Raw genomic sequence first — 24637 nt, 5'->3', positions numbered from 1 at the left:
TGGCTTGGCCAGCTCCTCTGCCAGTTCTCTCAGTACCCTTGGGTGGATCCCATCCGGCCCCATCGACTTGCGCACATCCAAGTGCCGTACCAGGTCACCAACCAGTTCTTCGTGGATAGTGAGGGCCACATCCTGCTCCCCATCCCCTTCTACCAGCTCAGGGTACTGGGTATCCAGAGAACAACTGGTTTTGCCGCTAAAGACTGAGGCAAAGAAGGCATTAAGCACCTCTGCCTTTTCCTCATCTCTTGTAACTAAGTTTCCCCCCGCATCCAGTAAAGACTGGAGATTCTCCTTAGTCCTCCTTTTTGTGTTGATGTATTTATAAAAACATTTTTTGTTATCTTTAACGGCAGTAAAATTTAGTATTAGTATATTTAAAATTTAGTATAGGCGTACTCGGGTTTCTTGTAAATATGTAACAGCAATGTCCTATATATATTTGGAAAGTTCGATGGTTGCGTGTGCGTTTTGGTAGAGCATAGACTCCCCGCGCGCCCAGCGCTGTTTACTTGCCTTTTATAAATATTCTTTTATGTTTCTAAAGTCAGAGTTGAGACTTCATTTATAACACGATGAAGTTATGTCATCAATAAAGAAGTAAAAAGAAGGAATAAAAAGGAACAGGCTAGCAGAACGGAGACAAGGACAAGAATAGGCACATTGATCACCTCATGAAGATAGGTTCGGCCAAACTCAGCAAAACACTCAAAGAAGCTCGTACAGAAAGTTGCTGGAAATGGGCGCACGGGAGCTGGAGAGAAGCTCAAGCTGAGAGAAGAGGACCCACGCACACAGCTGCCTCTCATTGGTAAGCAGTTGTGCATTATGGGGAATCATACGTCCTTAGGAACAAAGACTGTCCTGGTAACCTTACAGCTTATTCTCCTTATTAACAGTCGGACAGTTTATGATCCTGAAACATGGGACCAAATCGATGTCAAGGTGTGGGACTCTGCAACTAAAAACGACAAGGTTGCAGTGAGATTGCTCGGCACCTGGCGAGCAGTCTCTGAGGCCTTAAAGAGCCCTGTGGGGCCACAGTCAGAAGCGTGTGGTTTGCCAGACAGTGAGGGAGCTGCGGGCTCCTTTACTGATCCGACTGCTACGCCATCGCCATCGCCCCCCCCGCTGCTACTGCCATCGAAGGCTTTTGCTTTTCTGCCCTCTGGTGACCTGGATGTGCCTTTTGACCCAGGCCTATTGGCCTTGAAAAGGAGATGGATATACTTTTCTTCGATCTGGGAAGAACGGGATACATAAGGCCTGAAGACCGAGTTGCTTAACAACTTAAAGCGAGACATATTGTTCCCACGACTAGCCCTGGAATTGTCCAGTGTTTGTAATCAAGAAAAGGAATGGAAAATGGAGACTGTTAAAAGTCATGGAAGATATGGTAGCACTTCAGCCAGGCCAACTATGCTCCCCCAGTCATGGACATTGATAGTAATAGATTTCCCACGACTAGCCCTGGAATTGTCCGGTGTTTGTAATCAAGAAAAGGAATGGAAGATGGAGACTGTTGTTTGTAATCAAGAAAAGGAATGGAAAATGGAGACTGTTAAGTCATGGAACTTAAGGGATTGTTTGTTACCTTTTCTGATTGCATAGTCATACTCGGGTTTAGTATGTAAAAGCAGAGTTCTGTATATTTAGAATGTTCGATGTTCGTGTGTGCGTGTTGGTAGAGCATAGACTTCCCACGCACCCAGCACTGTTTACTTGTCTTTTATAAATATTACTAAATTCAGATTGAGTTGAGACTTCATTGATAACACTGTCTCCCTTCCTGGAGTGACTGCTGCTGCCACCAGTGCAATATTAGGATTATAGGGAGCATAACTTGGCTCCTTCTCCGAAAAAGGAATCTTATTCTTTACACATAAATTTAAAGCCTTAATTTTCATCAGACCCATATTTTGGCCAAAATACTGCCGTTTCCTTAATTGGTTCTTTTGTCCAAACCGATACACAATATTTAACTTTTGTTTTTCCTTTTATCATCTCCTCTAATTTTGAGATTATTTTTCCAATTTCATATCATTCTTCAGGAAGAACTGTGAAATGTGTTCATCTGATTTGTGTCAATATGGAACAATGCTAGGGCCGCATGGTATGATGAATGTGACCTTCTGTCTTACATACCCTTGTATAACCACAAGTCTAAGAAAAACAGAGTGGTTAATGTATATAGTTCTTGTATCTTGCAAAGGAATGTTTTAGCAATTCGTGTCAATAGAGAGCTTGAAGGGAAATGTATTTGGAGGCTTTCCTTGAAGTCTCCGGTATCTGGGGGGTTTCAGAATAACTGCTAACTATTATGACTATTGCATGGGACACTATGCAAGTCTCTGATATCTGGCCAGGAGATTAAGGAGACAGGGAGAGCTGAAGAATGACTAAAAGACAAAGCTTGCAGGGGACGCTGCACAAGTCTCTGACATACAGCCAGGTTGGACAAAGGAGAAGGACAAGAGGGAGGAAGACTATGAGCCTTCAGCACAAGAGACCCCCCAGAGACCCCCAGAGGGACCACCGGAGACTGATACGCATGCTCCAGTAGGAGGGTTCAGATTCTGGGAACTAATTATTAATAACCCTGCCTTTTCTAGAAGTAGTAATGAATATGTATTAGCCTAGGAGCATAAAAAACAGCCGCCTGATGTAACTGGTGTGCGTCTTGGTGGAGCAGAGACTCTCAGCGCACCCAGCACTGTTTGCTTACCTCTATTCGTTTAATAAACTGTAAAACTTTGATTGTAATCCTATTTGGGACTTAGCCATTTATTACAGAACTGTTGGTAGGCACTTCCCCAGGGATATCTCCCTGTCCCCTGGAACCTATATTTACAGAAATTTACCTCCTGCAGTGTACTACACACTAACATTCTGATTCTGGAAAATGAGGGTGTACTGCCAAGCACTTCACCATGAAAGGGGTACCACACGCCAAATTTCCTGAGATTCTTCCTTTCTCTCTCTTATCTTCCACTTTGTGTCTCCATCAGCGCTCCTTGCAGAGCTACGGAACCATGGATCAGGACTCCACACTCGCTTCGTACAAAAGTACGTCTCAATCACATCACACAGTCTCACCCAACCCCCAAGGCAATACTTAATATTTCTTACCTTGGTCTGTGCACAGTTACCAGATCAATTCTTAAACCCGGCGTGCATACCTTCTTCCCTTCCCCACTACTTCATGGATCCTGCCTCTTTAATCAGTCTCGGGCCCTCTGTCAGCTCTCTGTGGATGCACACATGCATGGAGACTGTTAAGTCATGGAACTTAAAGGATTGTTTGTTACTTTTTCTGATTTTACATATGTTTAGGTGTACTCATGTTTAGTAACTTAAAGGATTGTTTGTTACCTTTCCTGATTGTACGTATGTATAGGCATACTTGGGTTTAGTTTGTAAAAGCGATGTTCTGTATATTTAGAATGTTTGATGTTCTTGTGCATGTTGGTGGAGCGTAGACTCCGCGTACACGCAGCGCTGTTTACTTGCCTTTTATACCTTTTATAAATATTTGTTTTATAAATATTACAAAATTCAGATTGAGTTGAGACTTCATTTATAACAGCCAATAACTTAGGCTCAGGCGAGGATCTCAGTGAAGTAGCAATTTATTTGTGATTGCAATGGCGGGCATCCCACAAGCAGGAGAGCGCACCTGCTAGTTCCAAAACACAGTTTATATGCCTTTTTCAACGACCAGGACCCTCCCCTGTTTCCCCACTGAGTGGGTAATCCAGGTTCACAATCTATCCAGTGCTTCACAGACTCTTTGAGGTGGTAATGTTTCTTACACAGTGATTTCTGCCTGATTGTTCAGGGAGTCTGGTTGTCTGCATTTTACAAGGTTGTCTGTTGAGCTTTCTTATCACTGTAAGCATATCTCAATACCACATTCCTTCCTCCTAAACAATGTAACTCTGCAAAAACAACATTTTTATTCCCACACGAGCCAGACCCAATACAGTCGTTGCACTGCACGCTGCTCATGACACCTCATCTTCCTGGGGAAATACCCCACTGCCAGCCCTTCCAGCAGGAGAGACTCTGGGATGTGGACAGTGATGGTGTGGAGCTGAGTGCCAGGGATGGAAACTGCTCCTTGTGCACTGGGGCAGGATGGCTCATGCAGGAGCTTTCCTCTCTTTCCATCTCCTCCAAGCCTATGGAGGTTTTCTAACTGCTCCCCGAATCCCTAGTCCTATGCTTATCCATCACCAAATGGCCACGATGGAGTTTGTGGGCAGGGAAGCACATCAGAAAGGATGAAAAAGTAGAATGTGCCTGTCTGGAGAGTGACCCAGAAAGGGTTAGGCAACGCTCTCACCCCACCAAGCCTGTTTGCATGAGCTCTGGCATCCCGCTCCTTAATTCTGCTTTTGGAACTGGAATTGTGTTTTAAAAAAACAAAGGAGGTTGCTAAGGGACAGCGTGCTCGGCAGGGACGTTGCTCGCAAACCCTAAGCACTCCAAAGCAGGAGGTAAATAATTTGTGGCATTATTAATCCTTCACTGCCCACACAATGCACAGAGATGTATTATTCCTGTCGAGAACAAAGGAACCCACATCTCCCCACAGCCAAGGAGCTGAACCAGCAGATCATTCGGACGGGGCTCAGCAGTGACTGAAGCTGTTACAGTTTAGTTCCTGCTCAGACCGATGATTCAAAGATCAAAGCCGAAATTCCTTTAAGTGGTATATTCTTTATTGCAGCGCTGGATGCACGGGGGATCTCTCCACCTATCGTGCATACCCAAAGCGGAAAGCAGTCTTGAATTTATACAATCAATCTATCAATATTCTACAAGCGCCTATACATATGCATTACCTATCCCCGCCTTCCCTCGCTTCTCATGCTAATTAGCCTTTTGGCACCTTGCGCCTGCATAGAGCCTTCCAAGAATTGTGGGCAGGGGTCTTTGGGACGTGGGCAGGGGTCTTTGGGAGGAAGACACCGAGTCTTCCTCACAGTGTACTTTTCACCTTTGGTCAGGAATCTGCTGAATTGGCACGTTTCTTAATTGCGAGAGATGGTTGTTGCCAATTCTTCCGTTTGTTGTATCTTTATAATGAATTCCAATGTCCAGTTTTGAGATTTATAGTCCTTACATTTGTTTCTCTGTCCGTCTGCCGCTTCCTTATCATGAGCTCCAGTGTCTTGTTTTGAGATATACAGTCCATGTCTGGGGATTGTCCTTGCCTCCCCAATGCCTCCCCAATACCTCCTTAATCAATCCCCCCTTTTCTTTTCCCATGCAAATTCTTTTGCATCAGATACTTTCATTATTTACAGTAACACAACAAAGCAGGCATCTAAACAACATGCACACAAATATTCCTAACACTACTAATGTGATTAGAGCAATGAAAACTTGTTTCAACCATTAGAAATTGGGCAACCAGGAGGTTAACTTATTCCATATTTCACTAAAACTCCATGAAAGATCATCTTTACTGATCTCATGTAGGACCCTTGTCTGCTTCCATATTTCTTCCAGGTTGGTAGAGATCCTTCCACTCTGATCTACATACATACAACAACTTGTGTTTATTACTGTACAGACTCCCCCTTGAGCGGCCAGTAACAAGTCTAGGGCCATCCGATTTTGTAATACTACCTGTGATAAACTAGATATCTCTTCTTGTTGAGCCTTTATAGCATCCAGAGTTTTGTTTTCTAACTTCTCTATAATTGCAGAAATATTAACTATCGCCTTTTCCAATTCACTCACTCCTAACCATGGGATAAACCATCGAACAAAACTATGAAAAGCGGTGTGTCTCTCTATCAATGGATTGTTAATTTTTCGTCTGATTCTCCGGATATGATTTCTCAAATAACCTCGAGGCGCTACATCATGTATGGTCAAATTGGGGACTACTGCTCCAAGAGTGCAAGTTCCCTTCCAATTCTCGGGCAAGACCTTCCGGGCTGTATCATTGCATAGCCAATACCACCCTTTTCCTTCTGGAACCGGCCAGCTGGTTGAATTTGCCCAGCCGCTAGTCGTACTAATATCAATTGTTCGATTACAAGATGTCTGATTTCCCACATAAGTAGTATCCGTATTTATACAATCCTGTTTTCCCATACCCCTAGGTGGGTTACACCTTTGTACACATACATAGTAAGATTCCAACGGCACAAAGCTACTCACTTCTAGTTCCAAAACTTCATATTTTCGACCCCAAGATGTGTTTTCCCACAAATTAGTCCAAGGTAAGTTTGCAGGCAAGGGAATCCCAATTAACGATACACCCTTATTCCCATGCTCTGGCAGATGGGTGCATACCCAACAGTTCGTCTTATTAATCACTTGAGATACAGTTTGTATTAAGGTCAGGTGTAAGTTCTCGTCCCAAGTTGCCCATCCCAAATCTGACAACCACACCCCCACAATCATTAGGATCTGGAAAAACGCAATTTTGCTGGTCCAATTGGGGTCGTGGTCCATATCCTCGCCGGGGCCTTTTTCACCTTTGAATAGTGGATCCAAGCTGCTTGCTCCTTGACTTTGACTGCCGTATGTGTTGTTAGTAGTACTTGATATGGTCCCATCCACTTCTCTTCCAATGGGTGACCTGTAAATAATTTTATATAAACATAATCCCCTGGTTTAATGGGATGAATTGGTAAGTCTAGTCCTCGGGTTCGGGCTCCGAAGACTGTCTTAGCTATTAGGTCCAAGTGTTTTTGGAGGCTTATCATATAGTTATACAAATACTCTGAACCCAACTGTGTTAGATCCTCCCCACTAAATAAGGATGTGTAGGGCCTACCATACAGTATCTCGAAAGGGCTCAAATTCTCTTTCAAACGTGGTTTCACCCTAATTCTAAGCAGTGCTAGAGGAAGCGCTTGAGGCCAAGTCAAATTAGTTTCTTGTCCTATTTTGGCTATTTGTTGTTTAATCAAATGATTCATCTTTTCCACCTGTCCGCTCGCTTGGGGTCTATAAGGAGTGTGAAGATGTCAATCTATCCCTAAAGCCTGGCTTATTCGCTGAACAATTTTTGCACCAAAATGCGAGCCTCTATCTGAGGAAATGGTTGCTGGGATCCCGAATCGGGGTATTATTTCATTCAATAATGCCTTAATTACCTCCTTAGCCTTATTAGTTCTGCAAGGGAAGACCTCGGGCCATCCCAAGAAAGTATCTGTTAAAACTAATAGGTACCGATACCCCCCTTTTCTTGGTAGTTCCGAGAAATCAATTTGCCAATGCTGCCCAGGATAGTTCCCTTTATCAATGACACCAAATGTCACCCTATTTCCTGTATTGGGATTATGACGCATACAGGTGTCACATTGTTGGGTTACCTACCTTATTGTGGTATACAGATTTCTTGCTACCAAGACTCGATTTAATAGTTTATACAGGGCATCGGCTCCCCAATGGGTTTTATTGTGTTCCCCCAAAACCATAGGCCACACCAAATTAGAGGGCATAACAACCCTGTTGTCCTTCAAATGAGCCCACCCATCAACATTCAGCTTCCCTTTTAGATCCTCGATCAACTTTAAATCTTCTTTTGAATATTTAGGAGCCTGTCCTTTCTCTAATGTCTGAATTTTACCGTCTGGTATTAAAGCAAGCACTTCCACTTGGCCTCTTTCCGCTGCCCTTCTTGCCTCTTTATCAGCCAATCTGTTCCCAATCTCAAAGTCGGTGGATCCTCTTTGATGCCCTCGGCAATGCATAATAGCCACTTTTTCTGGTTGTTTTACAGCCTCTAACAATTTTAAAATTTCTTCAGCATGTTTTATCTGTTTTCCCTGAGCAGTCAGTAATCCACGTTCTTTCCAAATCGCTCCATGAGCATGTACCACGCCGAATGCATATTTAGAATCTGTCCAAATATTTACCCTTTTTCCAGCTGCCAGTTCCAATGCTCTCGTGAGAGCAACTATCTCCGCCTTTTGAGCTGATGTTCCAGGGGGTAAAGGCTTAGACTCAATTACCTGCTGAGTAGTTGTTATAGCATATCCAGCTTTACATTGTCCTTGTGTAACAAAACTGCTCCCATCTGTGAACCAAGTTTCTTCCGCATCTTCCATGGGCTCCTCCTTAAGGTCTGGTCAGCTGGAATACACAGTCTCCATAGTTTCTAAACAATCGTGAATCACAGGTTCCGCCGAAGCATCACTAAGAAAAGAGGCTGGATTCACAATATTAGTTATCACAATTTCCACATCGTCCTGTTCTACCAATATTGCTTGATATTTCAAAAATCTCTGAGGAGATAACCAATGAGCCCCCTTTTGTTCTAAAACTGCTGTCACAGTGTGTGAGACAAACACTGTTATCTTCTGCCCCATTGTAAATTTCCGGGCTTCTTGTATATTCATAATTACGGCTGCCACTGCTCGCAGGCAGCCTGGCCATCCTTTACTTACTTCATCCAATTGTTTGGAGAAATAAGCCACTGCCCTTTTGTAAGGTCCCAACTTTTGTGCTAGTACCCCTAAGGCCATACCCTGTCTTTCATAGGAGTATAACCAAAAGGGTTTAGACAAATCTGGTAAACCAAGAGCTGGGGCTCGCATCAACTCCATCTTAAGCTTCTTAAAGGCTGCTCGGGCTTCTCCTGTCCGTATTAGTCTTATGCAGTTATCTTTAATTAAATCATACAAAGGCCTTACAATTAATCCATAATTGTTGATCCATAATCTGCACCAACCTGTCATTCCTAGGAAAGTTCGTAATTCTTTAACAGTCTGTGGTTCTGGGGTACGACAGATTGCTTCTTTGCGTTCCGTCCCCAATTCACGTTGTCCTCCTGAGATCTCAAATCCTAGGTACGTCATGTGGGTTTGAACCAATTGTGCCTTCTGTTGTGAAACCCGGTATCCATTCATTCCTAGGAAATTAAGGAGGCTCACCGTCCACTGTATGCAGCTTCCCCTGTCTTCAGTAGCAATCAAGAGATCATCAACATATTGCAGCAGGACCCCTGCAGAATTGGGGGCTTCCCAGGATTCAAGTTCCTTTGCAAGTTGATTACCAAAAATTGTGGGGCTATTTTTAAACCCCCGAGGAAGCACTGTCCCTGTCAACTGGACTTTTCGTCCTGAGTCAGGATTTTCCCATTCAAAGGCAAAGAGGTTTCGGCTTTCTGGGGCCAAGGTTAGACAAAAGAAGGCATCCTTTAAATCCAGCACGGTAAACCAGACCAACTTGTCCCTTGACTTGGTCAATAGCATATAAGGGTTTGCTACCACAGGGTGTATGTCTTCAGTGATCCTGTTTATTGCTCTCAAGTCCTGTACTAACCTATAACTCTTCCCATCTGGTTTCTTAATTGGTAAGATGGGAGTATTATATTCCGATTCACACTCGACCAGTAACCCATATTGCAAAAACTTATCTATTGTATCTTTTATTCCTCTTCTATCTTCTATTCTAAGGGGGTACTGCTTAACCTTTACTGGCTTTTCTCCTGGTTTTAATTTTACCATTATTGGTGCAGCATTCTTTGCTTTCCCAGGGACATCAGATTCCCACACCCCTGAATAAACCTGATCTTGGATTTCCGGAAGGGTTTCTTTAAAAGAATCAGTTTGGATCAATACCAAACTTAGTGCACTTATAAGTCGGTCTTCTTTTACTCTTAACTCTACCCTTCCCTTTTCAAAAACAATTTCAGCTTCTAATTGCTCTAATAAATCCCGTCCCAATAAAGATTTAGGAGATCCCAGCAAATACAAAAACCTATGTATTCCCATTTGCTTCCCCAATTCATATTCTAATGGCTTTAAAAAGAAAGCTTTTTCGTGCCTACCCGTTGCCCCCACCACTGTCACAAAATCTTTATCTTCTGGCATCAACTTCTGATTTAACACTGAATATGTAGCTCCTGTATCTACTAAAAATTCTACTTCCCGACCCAATTTCCCTAGCTTAATTTTAACCAGTGGATCTGCTAGGGTAGAGTCCCCCGGTCTCCTTCATTGTTTTGTAGCCATTAATAGCTTGTTTTCCTCTTGCCGCTTCGGGCATTCCCTTTTCCAGTGTCTTATCTCTTTACAATAGGCACACTGTTCAGCCCGCAAGGGGAGTCGAATTACCTTCCCCCCCCTTCTCCTGCCTCGAAAAGATTCTTCCTGCTTTCGCAGGGCTGCCACAGTGGCTGCTGCAATCGTCTCACCTAACTTTTGCCTTTCATTCCCCTCACGATTTCTAAACACTCTCCAGGCTTCTTCTACTAATCTTTCCAAATCCCTTACGTCTGGTTCTTTCATTTTCTGAAGTTTTCGTCTAATATCTTCTGCCGATTGACCCAAAAATAGAGATACTAATTGAAGTCTACCCCCCTCAGAGGAAGGGTCTATAGTGGTAAACTTCTGCATTGCTGCCCTCAGCCTTTCAAGAAATTCGGATGGGGTTTCTGAGGTCCCCTGTTTTATTGTATATAGTCTTGACCAATTCACAGATTTAGGTATTGCATTTTCTAAAGCAATCCTAATCCATTCTTGATATCGTTTTAGCATCCTATAATCATTCTCATCATTATAATCCCAATTAGGGTCTGCCCTAGGCACATGTACTTCCACTGTGCCGGGCAGGGCTCCCGAGGCTACCTGGATTTGTACCTGCGTTCTAGCAGTTTTAACTATTAGCTGTTTCTCGGTTTCTGATAATGCAGCCAGCATTATCTCTATATCCTTCCAATCTGGGTCTAAGTTTTTCACAATCAATTCAAATCTTTTAGCCACCACCTCTGGATCATCTCGATACCCTTTCACCGCCTCCTTCCAGGCATCTAGTTCATTAGTTGTGAAGGGTACTTTAATTCTAGCAGGTCCATTAGCTCCCATAGCCTGACGCAGAGGGGCTTGGATTATTGGTCCTATTTTACTTCGTGTACGAGCAGTTATCGGAGTAAACCCCTTAGAGTCTATGTCATTTCCAGCGCCTTCAACTTCTATTCCAGCACCTACATCACCATTTATAGGTGGTAAAACATAATCTTCCATCCTTTCTTCTGGCTCATTTAATTTTAAACACCTCTGCCCAATGCTACATGCCGAACAACACCTCTTTAATTTCCCCACTCCATCCCTCCTCATATCCTTTTCTATCGATAAAATCAAAGGGTCTTGTGGGGCCAAATTAATGCCACACTCCTTCTGCCATTCTGGGTGGTTTCTCAGAGTAAAAAACATATCCGCATATGAAACTTCATCCCATTTCCCTTCCCTCCTTAAGAATAATATTAATTGCAATAGCGTGTTGTAATTCAAGGTCCATTGATATGCGGTCCAATGGCCCAATTTTTGGGCCATTTTTCCCCTTCTTGTAATTTATAAAGGGGCCACCACTGATTACAATATTTTATCAGGGTTTTCTTATTTTCACTTCCACACGGAGCCCCCCTATATCCTTCCAATGACTCAAAATACAACCCAGCGTACTTTTCTTAGGAATTTCACTGCTTACTCGCCCCCCCATTTTCCAGTTTACACTTTCAGAATACACGTGTTACTTACAAAAGCGTATCACAAAAACGTATCACTCACAAAATTACAGGCACGCAATATCTTTCAGTAGCGATGTCACAAAGCTACTATTACCAGCAATATTGCCAAAATCACAATAACAATAGTCAGAGTCAAATTCCACATGCGATAAGTCAGAAAACCAAACTGTGTAACACCGTAATGATATCTTTCTTATAACAATGCCACGAACCTACTATTACCACCAGAAAAATAGCCAAAATCGCAGTAACAATAACCAGAGTTAAATACCATACTCCATGAGTCAGAAAACCGAAATAGACAACACAATTCCAGATGGACCTTAAAGCGAGCTCCTTCCTTAAGGTCCCCAAACATATACTTATGGTGCTAACCACAAAGTATATACCAAACACTGCCTCGCAGAAGATCACCTTCTGACTTACAGATAGCTCCAGACGACCGGTCTACCAGAAAACCAAACCAGAATAAAGAATATACTCACTTACAATGATGGGGTCCTTGTCTGCCTCCGCAGTGATCCGGTGAGTCGAGGAGTCCCTCCGGGAAATCCCGGGGGTACCCTAGGGAGTCCTGTCCCCAGCGGGTCCTGCGGACCGGCAGAGAGGTTGTCCCATCTGGGGTGCCAGATTGATTCAAAGATCGAAGCCGAAATTCCTTTAAGTGGTATATTCTTTATTGCAGCGCTGGATGCACGGGGGATCTCTCCGCCTATCGTGCATACCCAAAGCGGAAAGCAGTCTTGAATTTATACAATCAGTCTATCAATATTCTACAAGCGCCTATACATATGCATTACCTATCCCCGCCTTCCCTCGCTTCTCATGCTAATTAGCCTTTTGGCACCTTGCGCCTGCATAGAGCCTCCCAAGAATTGTGGGCAGGGGTCTTTGGGAGGAAGACACCGAGTCTTCCTCACAGTGTACTTTTCACCTTTGGTCAGGAATCTGCTGAATTGGCACGTTTCTTAATTGCGAGAGCTGGTTGTTGCCAATTCTTCCGTTTGTTGTATCTTTATAATGAATTCCAATGTCCAGTTTTGAGATTTATAGTCCTTACATTTGTTTCTCTGTCCGTCTGCCGCTTCCTTATCATGAGTTCCAGTGTCTTGTTTCGAGATATACAGTCCATGTCTGGGGATTGTCCTTGCCTCCCCAATGCCTCCCCAATACCTCCTTAATCACCGATAACGGCTCATTAACCATTTGCTAATGCCGAGCTGGTTTCAGCCACTTCCAGCTGTGAATGCAACCTGCACCATGCCCATAGGATGAGCACCGAGTGGCTCCAGCCCATGGGGAGCTTCTAAGGCCTCTGCAACGTCCCCTGTGGGATGCTGGAGCCCCATACCAGTCCTGCAGACCTGGCGCATGGGGCCGAGGGACAGAAGGGGACAATTTTGCCACGTAGGCAGCCCCTGTTGTGACCAAGTGGGGGAAACCAGACAGGCTCTTCCTCCCCGAAACCAGCACCTACACGTAACAAGCATGAAACGCCCCATGCTGGCCTCAAACCTGCTGGTTTTAGGGCAGCATCATGGCCAGCTGAGCAGTATGGACAGCCATGGGGCTGATTCATGCTGCATTTCCTCCACACATCCCTCATACCACTGTGATTGGCTGGTAGTGGGCTCATCCCACTTGGGACTGGCATCACACGGGGGTTTGGGGCACTTTGGTGGGTCCAGGTGGGGCTGTGTCCGTGGGGAGGGGGACACCTCTGGGGCTGTGCCTGGGGAAAGTCACATTGGTAGGGCTGGGGGGTGGGAGGTCTGTGGGGCAGGAGGCCATGTCTGTGGAGCTGGGATACGTTGTGTCCGTGGGGTGGGTGTCTGTGGTGCCAAAGGTCTGTAGGGCAGGAGACCAAACCTGTGGGGTCAGTACACTCTGTGTCCATGGGGTAGGTGTCCATGGGGTGGGTGTCCATGGGGCCAGGCCCGTGGTGCCGACTCAGGGGTTAGGGGTCACGGCGACGGCAGCACCCCTCTCCCCCCGCCCCCCAAGCGCAGAGTCAGGCCCCACCCCTTCCTCCGCCAGCCAATGAGAACACTCCCAGCGAGGGGCCGCCCCTTCCCCGCTGTCATCACACACCCGCACGTGGAGGGGGAGGACTCCGTGCTCTCCGCGTCACAGCCCCCGCGCTCTCCCATTGGCCTCGTCCTCTCCCCTCTCCCCTCTTCACGCACCACCCTCCGCCTGCCTCACCAATCAGTGGCGCAGAGGCAGCTGGGGGGGCGTGGCCCTGAGGCGCACCCGGAAGGAAAGCCCGGAGTCGGGGCAGCGGCAGCGGTGTTGGTGAGTCTGGGACGGCACTGGAGGGGTTAATTCTCCCCCCCCCCCCCTCCCCGCTCCGGTTCCAGAACGTTCGGGGGGGGGCTCTGCGCCAGGGGGCGGGAGCCAGATGTCCGCCGGGGGTGGGGAGCACGCAGAGTTACCTATAGGGGATGGTGGGGACTGGCGGGTTTGGGGACTGGCCTTCCCCGAGGGTTTAGGGGACAAGTGGTCGGGGACAAGGGGTATAGGAAGAAGCCCTTCCTGATGGTTTCAGGGCGAAGCGTCGCCCGGCCAAGCCCCGCTGCTGTCCCTGTTTCATCCTGGCAGGCAGAGCGGCTCTGGCGCGAGCGAGGCGCAGGTTCGCCTCGGGACTACAGCTCCTGGCATGCAGCCCGGTGGCCATCGCCCCTGCGGGGTCGGTGCTGTTCGGGTGCCGGATTTAGGGGGTCTGCTGGTGGAGGCACGGCGCTTTGATTTTACTGCTAGGGTTTGTTAGAATCATGGAATCATAGAATATCCTGAGTTGGAAGGGACCCTTAAGGATCATCAAGTCCAACTCTTGACACCGCACAGGTCTACCCAAAAGTTCAGACCATGTTACTAAGTGCACAGTCCAATCTCTTCTTAAATTCAGACAGGCTCGGTGCAGTGACCACTTCCCTGGGGAGCCTGTTCCAGTGTGCAACCACCCTCTCTGTGAAGAACCCCCTCCTGATGTCAAGCCTAAACTTCCCCTGCCTCAGCTTAACCCCGTTCCCGCGGGTCCTGTCACTGGTGTTAATGGAGAAAAGGTCTCCTGCCTCTCGACACCCCCTTACGAGGAAGTTGTAGACTGCGATGAGGTCTCCCCTCAGCCTCCTCTTCTCCAGGCTGAACAGGCCCAGTGCCCTCAGCCGTTCCTCGTACGTCTTCCCCTCCAGGCCTTTCACCATCTTCATAGCTCTCCTCTGGACACTCTCCAACAGTTTCATGTCCTTTTTATACTGTGGTGCCCAGAACTGCACACAGTACTCGAGGTGAGGCCGCACCAGCGCAGAGTAGAGCGGGACAATCACCTCCCTCGACCTACTAGCGATGCCGTGCTTGATGCACCCCAGGACACGGTTGGCCCTCCTGGCTGCCAGGGCACACTGCTGGCTCATATTCATCTTCCTGTCAACCACAACCCCCAGATCCCTCTCTGTGGGGCTGCTCTCCAGCGTCTCATCACCCAGTCCGTACGTATAGCCAGGGTTGCCCCGTCCCAAGTGCAGGACCCGGTACTTGCTCTTGCTAAACTTCATGCATTTTATGATCGCCCAGCTTTCCAATCTGTCCAGATCTCTCTGCAAGGCCTTTCCACCCTCATTCGAGTCCACAACTCCTCCAAGTTTAGTGTCATCAGCAAACTTGCTCAAAATACCTTCTATTCCTACATCCAGATCATTTATAAAAATATTGAAAAGTACCAGCCCTAAAATGGAGCCTTGAGGGACCCCACTGGTGACCGCCCGCCAGCCTGACGCAGCCCCATTTACCATAACCCTTTGGGCCCTGCCCGTTAGCCAATTGCTCACCCATCGTATGATGTTTTTATTTAGCTGTATGCTGGACATTTTGTCCAGTAGGATCCTATGGGAAACCGTGTCAAAAGCCTTACTGAAGTCCAAAAAAATCACATCAGCTGGTTTCCCTTGGTCCACCATATGGGTGATCTTATCATAAAAGGAAATCAGGTTAGTTAGGCAGGACCTACCCTTCACAAACCCATGCTGGCTGGGACCAATGACTGCTTTGTCCCCCAGGTGCGCCTCAATAAGTTTGAGAACCATCTTCTCCATGATTTTACCAGGCACTGACGTGAGACTGACAGGCCTGTAATTGCTAGGGTCTTCTTTCTGACCCTTCTTGAAAATCGGCACAACATTTGCCAGCTTCCAGTTGTTATAAATGGCTCAGGATTCAAATTAGGATTAAATAAAAAATAGGATTTATTAAAAGAATATAAAGGAATAGAGGTAAGCAAACAGCGCTGGGTGCACCGGGAGTCTCTGCTCCACCAGGACGCACACCAGTTACATCAAGCAGCTGATTTTTATGCACCTAGACTAATACATATTCATTACTACTTCTAAAAAAATAGATTATTATAATTAGCTTCCGGGGTCCAGTTCCTCCTACTGGAGCATGCGCATCAGTCTCCTCTGGGGGTCTCTAGGGGTCTTTCATGCTGAAGGCTCGTAGTCTTCCTCTCACCCTTTGTACTCACTCGGCACTATTCCAAGTTTATGGAACACTCTCTGTACACTCTCCACAGGTCTTGTCTCCCAACCGTCCTTCAGCTTCTTTTTCCTTCCTCTTAATCTCTTGGCCCCCCTGGCCAGATACCAAGGATCCACATAGTATCTCATAACAGTCACTAGTTGTTATCAGTTGTTCTAAAACTCCCAGACATCAAACACAAACAGCTTTCTTATTTGACGCTTCACGAGTAATTAAAACATTCTTCCCCAGCCATTCACAGACACATCTATAGCAGTGTTAAGTTAATCTCGAAGAAGACAGGAAAAAAGGCTGTAACTGTTAGAACTAGAAGTCAGGAATAACAAAAGCAAACAGGTTCATAAATTTGAGGAGTATTTTCTGAAGACTTGATAAATTGACTAGAATGAGGGGGAGACTGGGACACACTGCATCTGTGGTTCAAGAACTAAATCGCCAGTGCAGGGCCCAGAGGCAGACAGGATTCAAACAGAATTATTCTTTATGCACACAAATTTATGGACACGAATTTATGGACACGAATTGGAATTGTTAAAACATTCCTCACACAGTCTACCGGGACCTCTCCAGACTCCCAGGATCGTTGAAAAATAATTGAGAGAGGTTCCGCGATGACGTCCGCCAGCTCCTTCAGCACCCGGGGATGAATCCCATCCGGACCCATGGACTTGTAGGGATCCAGGTGGAGTAGCAAATCCCGCACACGTTCAGGGTCGGTTGGGAGTTTGTCATCCCCACCGTCCCGGTCCTCCAGCTCAGGGCACCCTGGGTCCCGAAGCCCATCATCGGCATTGAAGACAGAGGCAAAGAAGGCGTTAAGCGTCTCTGCTTTGCCTATGTCATCGTCTGTGAGGAGACCTTCCCTATCAAGGAGTGGCCCTATGTATTCTTTAGTTCTCCTTTTTCCATTCACATATCTAAAAAAACCCTTTTTATTTTCTCTCACAGACACAGCCAGCTTCAACTCTAGGTGTGCTTTAGCCACACGAATTTTCTTCCTACAAACACGAACAGCATCCCTGTATTCTTTCCATGTCACCTGGCCCTCCTTCCAGTAGCGAAACACTCTCTGTTTCCGCCTTATCTCCATAAGAATGTTCCTGGTCAGCCACGCCGGCCTCCTGCCGCGCCTGCCTGACTTGCGATATTTAGGAATTGCCTGATCTTGTGCTTCTAGGAGGCATCGCTTAAAGAATGACCAGCACTGGTGGACATCAAGGCCTTCAAGAGCAGCTTCCCAGGGGACCTTGCTGACTAGTTCCCTGAGCAGCCTGAAGTCCGCCTTCCCCATATCTAGGGATGAGGTTTTGGTGGCACTTTTCCTTCTGTCACCGTAAATTTTGAACTCAACCACTTCATGGTCGCTATGACCAAGGCGGCCACCAATCACCACATCTCCCACCAGACCCTCTCTGTTTTCTAGCAACAGGTCTAGGAGGGCACCTTTCCTAGTTGGCTCCGTTAGCACCTGCACCAAGAAGTTATCATCTAGGTGCTTCATGAATCTCCTGGACTTGCTCGTGTCAGCCGTGTGGCACTCCCAGTTAACGTCTGGCAAGTTGAAGTCCCCCAAAAGGACAAGGGGAGTTAATCTCGAGGCCTCTCTTAGTTCTGTAAAGAATAATTTATCGGAGCTATCGTCCTGGCCAGGCGGTCTGTAATAGACTCCCACAACGACACCCCCTTTATTCGTTCGTCCCTTGATCCTTACCCAGAGGCTCTCAACTTTGCCATCGCCGACCTGGAGTTCCACACAGTCCAGCCCCTGCTTCACATACATCGCCACCCCACCACCTCGCCTACCCTGCCTGTCCCTCCTGAAGAGCCTGTAACCATCTATCGCAACACCCCAGTCACAGGACTCATCCCACCAGGTTTCGCTTATGCCGATGATGTCATAGTTGCGGGACTGGGCCAGGACTTCTAGCTCATCCATTTTATTCCTCATACTGCGTGCGTTCGTGTAGAAGCATTTCAGGTGCGTCTCCTTACACTCAGCACCTTGTGGATCTGACCAAAGGACCTCACTGGCACACAGCCCCTCTGATTCTAGCGTACCATCCCTTAGGTCTTCACCGGCGTGCCTGGTTTTAGCCCCTTCCCCCTTCGACTCTAGTTTAAAGCCCTATCTATCAGCCCTGCCAACTCCTGACCAAAGATCCTTACCCCTCTCCGAGAGAGGCCCATCCCATCCAGTGCCATCAGGCCCGGTGTAGCATAGACCTTCCCGTGATCAAAGAACCCAAAGTTCTGCCGGTCACACCAGTCTCAAAGCCACGAGTTTATGCGAACAGCACACCTTTCAGCTTCGATCCCCCCTATCGGAAGGACAGAGGCAAACACAACCTGCGCGCCTGAACCTCTAAGTTGTCGCCCCAAATCCCTAAAGTCTCTTTTGATCGCCTTCGGACTTCTCTTTGCTACTTCATCGCTACCAGCCTGAAAGACCAGTAGCGGGTAGTAGTCAGTGGGCCGTACCAGGCGCTTGACTTTCTTGGCAACGTCCCTGACCCTGGCCCCAGGGAGACAGCAGACTTCCCTACGGGTAGGGTCAGGCCGACAAATAGGGCCCTCTGTTCCCCTAAGGACAGAGTCTCCCACAACAATCACCCTCCTTTCTTTCTTGGTGGAGGCAGTCCTGATGCGTGGAGTCGACCTCCTCACCCTAGGAATCCTCCTGGGAACACTTTCTACCTCTTCCTCAGTTGCTGTTGATCTCTCATTCTCCAGGGCCTCAAACCTGTTCCGTAAGGGCACCTGGGAAGGTGGGGCCGGAAGGGGAGGGCATCGCCTGCCATGTCGAGCAGGGACCTGTCTCCATTCCTCCTCAACTCCCAGATCCCCTCCCTCTGCCCGACAGCGACAGGGCAGGGGGTCCACCCCCATTTGGGGTGTCTCACCCCAGTACCTCTCCTTGAGGCCCTGCAGGGAGTTACTCCATAAGTCAATCTCCCGCTCACACTCCCTGATGGCCCTCAACCTCTCCACCTCCTCCTTGAGCTCCGCCACCATGCGGATCAGGTCATCCACCTGCTCACACCTAACACACGCAGCATCTCTGCCTCCCGCCGACGGCAGCAGCAGGCTCTGACACTCCCTGCATCCGGTGACCTGAACCGCTGCATTCTTTAACGGGTACTCGGTCTGGGTGTGTACCGACCTCCTGCAGAGCGCTCCGTGCCTGGTGGAGACCATTATCACCTAGCTAAAGACTGTCGTTAACAGGTGTTCGTATGGGAGGGGGTTCCTCTCCGCCCTGCCTGCGCTAACTGACGCGCCACGCCCTGGTCGCCGCGCTCCCTAGGGGCTGCTTTTGAAAGGCCGGGTAGGGGGCGCTGCTGGCTCCGCCTTCGCCTCGCCAGCCTCCCCCGCGAGGGCTGCCGGGTCCTGGCGGCTCCCTGAAGTAGGCTCGATGCCGGAAAGTTAGCCCTGCCTGGCCCGATCCCCCGCTCCGCTGCAGAACGCGTCTGCCCCGGAGCCGATCGCCTCGGCAAATTGTTCTATCCTGGCAGCTTCCTTGCAGCTGAGCGAAGTGCCCAGGCTGTGTTTGCTCCCACTGATATGTGCTGAGCTTTCCCCATCCCTGTTCCCTCGGTGTTTTCAGGTCTTGTTCCCTCCTGGGCTCAAGGAGAGGGGGGGAAGCTTCCTCTCTGGGTTCAGCTGGCCTCAGAGGGTGGGGAGGCACATCTGCACTGCTGTCTTCCTCCTTTTTGTCCAGCATCAGTATTTAGTCCTGGCATGTTTCTGCATAGCAAAGGGCAGAGACACCCAAGCTTTTTTTTTTTTTTTTTTTTTTTTTTTTTTTTTTTGGTTTTCCTCCTGAGCTAGAAGATGGTTTTGGGGGGTGGGTATTGATCTGGCTCCTGAAAACTGATTTCCCTAGACTCCTGATGCTTCCCCAGCCCTGTACCTACCCTTACTGCTCTATGCTTTCCTGTGCTTGTCCCCTTTTAGTGCTAGATTTGGTGGTATTGTCATGCACTATGTAGAAATCCACGCCACCAGGGGGGCAGGATTCTTTCTGGGTACAGAATGAGAAAATATGTCATCCCTATGTATGTGACAGCAGGTGTAAAGGGAAGTGAAGCTGTATGGCTTAGAAAAATAGTATTCCAAGAGGATTGTCAGCATAGTTGTGATCAAGTTATCAAAGATCTCCCTGGCTGGAGGAATTAATGAGTCAGGTTTGAAGCAGGACAGGTGTGAAGGGCAACATGGGTGAAATCCCAAAGGGAGTCATTTGTATGTTAACAGATGGCTTGCGGAGGATGTCACTGTGGGTGATTCTGCAGTGAAAATATTCTCTTGGAGGTTTTACCTGATTTCTTTTCATCTCACATCACAGCTGGGACCTCCAGCAGGTCATATGGGTCCCTGCACCCAGGTAACAGCTGTGCGTTTCTGGTCTGTTCTCCTGTTTGCAGCACCTGGCAGCTCTGCTTTCCACAGCCGTCTTCTCTGAGCAGCTCTCTTAGTTTGTTTTTCCATTTCTCTTGTGCTCACAGGTAAGCGAGCCAGGTTGCTATAACCTCCAGAGAACCGTGTCTCACAAAATTTAAGGTTTGCTCTAAAAACTGTTTTGACTGGAAGCTGCCTTGCACATCTTTGTCCTCTCTTTGCTACTCTCCTTCATAGTCTCCTTTTCTTGGCCTTGCCAATGCTTAGCTGCCAATTAATTTTCCCCCCTGTTTCTGTCACTGTTCCCATCTGATTGTAAATCCTATGCGAACAGTAGCTGAGTTCATGTGCTCTGCATTTCAGAGAGCTGCAGGACAGGCCAGTGGTCTGCAGCCAGAGCCGCCTGCCTGGTGGCCTGGACAACCCCCAGCCAATCAGTGTGGTGGCAGAACAGCACTTGGAAGGAAGCCTGTGGAGAAGTCCTGTGTGCTGCAAGAAGTAGAGTCAGTGATTCAGCTGGAAGTGCTTTTTAGTAATGAACGCATGTCCTGGGCCTGGGCTGATGCCAACACTGTGATTGTTGTTGGAAGTTAACAAAGACGCAAAACCCTTTGTGCAGGAGCTGAAGTGATAATCCAGATTTCCTGGCCTCAGCCCACTGAGGGTAATTGCTGTCTTCCTGGGAAGGATTTTTACCAGTTCCTATCGGACAGATTGCCATTGCTTCCTGTGCGATGGCAGTATGTGGGTGGCAGCACTTCAGCTGTGTCTGAGGCAATTCTTGTTACAGGCATGCTCATGCTCACAGCCTTCCCTGAAAGGTGGGGTGGTAGAGTAGGGAATCAGTGGAGGCTTTTAATGTTTATACAAACATATATATTTATACACACACACACAAGTTGCTCTTAGCAGGACTTGGTATGTATGTAAGCTCTCTGAAACCATAGTCCTGGTGACTTGGTGACCAGCAGCACAGCATCCTAGTGGTGTCTCTCCTGGGATGCTGGTGTGGGTTGACCTAACATTAAGCAGAAGCTTTGTGGGTGCCTTCACAGTTGTTTTATGGACCAGTGCAGCAGGAAGCTGGTGTGTAAGTGCCTCTCTGTGTCATGCTGCAAAGGCTGAGCCCATACTGCTGCTCCTGCAGAGCAGAGCATGGCTGCTCAGCTACCATTATTCAGGCTGTTGCTTCAGAGCGGTGCCCAGTGCAAGATGGCAGGCTGGGGAGCAGGGACTACACCCAGCCAGCTTTTGCTGATCATCCTAGTGGCTAGGGGAGTATGAGGCCAGATTTTGGGGAGGCTGGTACTGTCCTGGTTTTCAAGGACATAGCTTCCGCACAGCACTATCTCTGGTAGTCTGTAATCGCAGCGCTGGGAGCCCAGGGAGGAGTCTTAAATGATGCCTTTGTGACGGTTCTGGCTGGCCTTGTGGAGATTTCTATAAAGCAGTTGTCGCTTTCCCCCTTTGCTGTAGCCTGGGAAATGCTACAGCGTTGGGTTTGACTGGGTCTCTTTGGGTTGCTGAGAGCTCTGAGTTCCCTCACAGTGGCATTTGGCCTTTCCTGCCTTGGCTCTGCCATGAGGTTTGGTGGGCAGCCTGGGGAGAGCACAGCAAGAGGCTGCGCTTGTCCCTAAACCATATCCTGGTGTGCATACAGATGCGCAGGCAGTACCTGTGTGGTGGAGCAAAGCATGGCTGTTGAGGGTAGGGAGGAGCAAAGTCAAGGCTTCCCCCTGAATCTGGGGAAAGGGAACAGTGGCAGCAACCTCAGCAGCTGTCTCTTGGATCCAGCTCTGGCTTCCTAGGGGAAACAACCACATCTACCTGGAGTCACACAGGGCGATAACTGGAACCAGAGGGGAAGGTTGTAGCTGGAGGGGTGGCTTTAGCACAGCTAGGAGGTACTGTGGGGTCTTCATGATGCTGGGGATGCTTGTGGTCCCTCGGAGCTGTGTGCAGGCCATAAAACTGCTTGTCTTGGAATATGAGCAATTGCTGACCAGCCAGCATCGGGGAGGTCATCTTGTGTAGGCAGGTTATTTCTCAGCTGAGTTTAATGTGTATCTCTGTACTGTGCACTTGTCTTTCCAGGTGACCCAATGCAGCCAGAGCAAGCAGCCCCAAGATCATGCTGCAGGTGCTGAGAGCTGCCTTTCCTGTCTGCTTCAGTCCTATGCCCAGGTTAGCACTCATTTGATCATTACTGGTTTCTCTTCCTTCTTCAGGACAGTTTGAGGAAGGCCAGGAATGCCATGCTTTCCTCCTGCCTCCCCTTGGTCCTTGGGGACAGCTCAGTACAGCAGGTATCATGGAGCTGCTCACACTGCCTGGGCTGGCAGGGTGGCTGAGGGAGCCTGGGTGGGTGTCACCTGTGCTGCTAAGACTGCTGAACGCTGCATGCAGTCAGAAGCTCAAGGGTGATGTATTTTAAACCCCTGGGAACTTGCTGTCTGTGGTGCTCACTGAGCTTGTCCTCCTGTTCACCAGCAGTATTGAGCAGGAGGATTTCCCAGCTGCTGCTCTGCTGTTTGCTGTCCTTCACTTGAAAAAACAGAGCTAAGGCTTCACCCAGAGCTCACTAGAGGCACGATCCTGCTTTCTGTCAGAACCAGTTGAGCTCTGCCTGTGTTTTCCCAAGACTTTGTACTTCTAGGAGGGAGCCTGGCTCTCAGCCATGGTGTATCAGTGAAGTGTTTCAGGAGAACTAGTAGTCTTGGTATTGCCACTGACCAGAAACGTGAGGGTCTTTGGGAAGGGAGCCTTCACCTGTACTTTGGTTTTGTAGAACCACGGCGAGCCTCTCTTTTGGCCCAGAGCTTGGGTGCAATTTGGCCAGGAGAGGTTTTGTGGGGAAGCCTCTGTTCAGTGCACATGACTGCCCAGGCTGCACAGCTCTTCCTCTCAGTGTCAGCCAGGGAAGGTTGGGGCCAGGCCAGAGACAAGTGGAGGCTGGGCCTCAGGCCATCTTTTCCTTCCCGTTTCCTTCAGCCTGATGCTGAGGTGGAACCTGCAGGCAGTGAGGCAGGGGTAGATTCACCTGGGAAGTTAAAAGGAGGGAAGGAAGGAGTCCTTCATGCAAACTCCGTCACATGGTGTGGTAGCAGCAGAGCAGCCCCTTCATCCAGTTTCTTGTGGTAGTCACTAACACTTGCTCCTTGCTGGGATCCTACATCTTTCTTGATGATGGAAAACAGATGTATTATGTGGCTACAACCAGAGAAGAGGTGTTTTGCTGGGGCTGCTTGCAGATCCCCATCCACCAAGCTCACAATATTCTCTTGGGGCTTACCTGTCTTGCGACAAGAGGCGTTTTAACACAAGTATCACCATGTTGGATCCACTTATTTTCTATCTGCTGACTGAATAGTTTAACACTTCCCAAGATGGCAAACCTCCTGTGTATGTGTAATGCAACAACTTTTCCCAGTACCTGGTTGTAGCATGAACCTGTTTTCTATGGCTTGGATATCACCTAACCCAGATGATATCAGTGAGTTTACATTTGGGCTGAATTAATTTTATTAGCTCAGATGAGTGCAGCTGGCAGACCCTTGGATAGATTTGCAGTGCCCCCATCAGGAAGGGGATGCAATGCTCTGCTGTCAAACTCAGACCTAAAAAGGCCAGGGTTAGATGTTCAGCAGAAAGTGGTCAGCCTAGCATCAGTCAGCCTGCTCTTTGCATGTTTGGGCTGCCATTGTCCCTTAGTCTTACCAGTAGGTCCTCTTTACACAAGAAACCTCAAGGAAATGCTGCCTCCCCTTCAGGGATGGGCTCTGGGTTCCTTGCGAGTACTGGCAATGGAGTTATGCAAGGAATCCCCTCTTTGCCCTACCATATCTGCTGCCAGTAGGGTGGACATTCAAAGATCCTGTTCTTGAGAGTGTTGGGACAGCTGGATCCTTGTTCAGTTCTCACTGCTCCCAAGAATGGAGCAGAAGATCATCTGCTGGGGCTAATTTTAGGCCTTCAAATATTGCCGATTTCCCTCTGAGTTCCTATTTGTGTGCAATTCTGCTATGCAAGAGTCCTGTATGCTAGAGTGTAAAGATTTTGCAGGGGCATGGTGTGCTGGGGATTGGGAAGAACTTTGAATTCCTCATTTACCTAAAGTGTCTAAGCCAAATCCTTTCCATATCAGATGTAGGTGTGACCTTCCTTTTTTCAGCCTCATGCCAAGCACCCTTTGGACCTTGCTTT

General features: G+C 48.0%; 2 protein-coding genes and 1 pseudogene across 12 annotated transcripts in view; 1 reads left to right on the top strand and 2 right to left on the bottom strand.

Moving 5' to 3' along the window:
* The window catches only part of LOC137846711 (uncharacterized), a 420446-nt gene that overhangs the window by 178574 nt on the left and 217235 nt on the right, over nt 1–24637 (bottom strand). The window lies entirely within an intron of this gene.
* On the bottom strand, nt 4703–6610 carry LOC137846714 (endogenous retrovirus group PABLB member 1 Env polyprotein-like; annotated as a pseudogene).
* LOC137846705 (atos homolog protein B-like) overlaps nt 13697–24637 on the top strand; it is an 82501-nt gene continuing 71560 nt past the window's right edge. For 9 of the 11 annotated variants that reach the window (XM_068664818.1, XM_068664817.1, XM_068664813.1 and 6 more), the window contains exons 1-2: nt 13697–13795; nt 22529–22618. The gene's annotated coding sequence lies outside the window, so the exon portion shown is untranslated. The remainder of the gene's footprint in view (nt 13796–22528; nt 22619–24637) is intronic. The other 2 variants (XM_068664814.1, XM_068664812.1) reach the window with 2 other exon arrangements.

Source organism: Anas acuta, chromosome W (genome assembly GCF_963932015.1).
Source record: "Anas acuta chromosome W, bAnaAcu1.1, whole genome shotgun sequence".
NCBI classification, from domain to species: Eukaryota; Metazoa; Chordata; class Aves; order Anseriformes; family Anatidae; genus Anas; species Anas acuta.
This window is presented reverse-complemented; position numbering and strand designations above follow the sequence as displayed.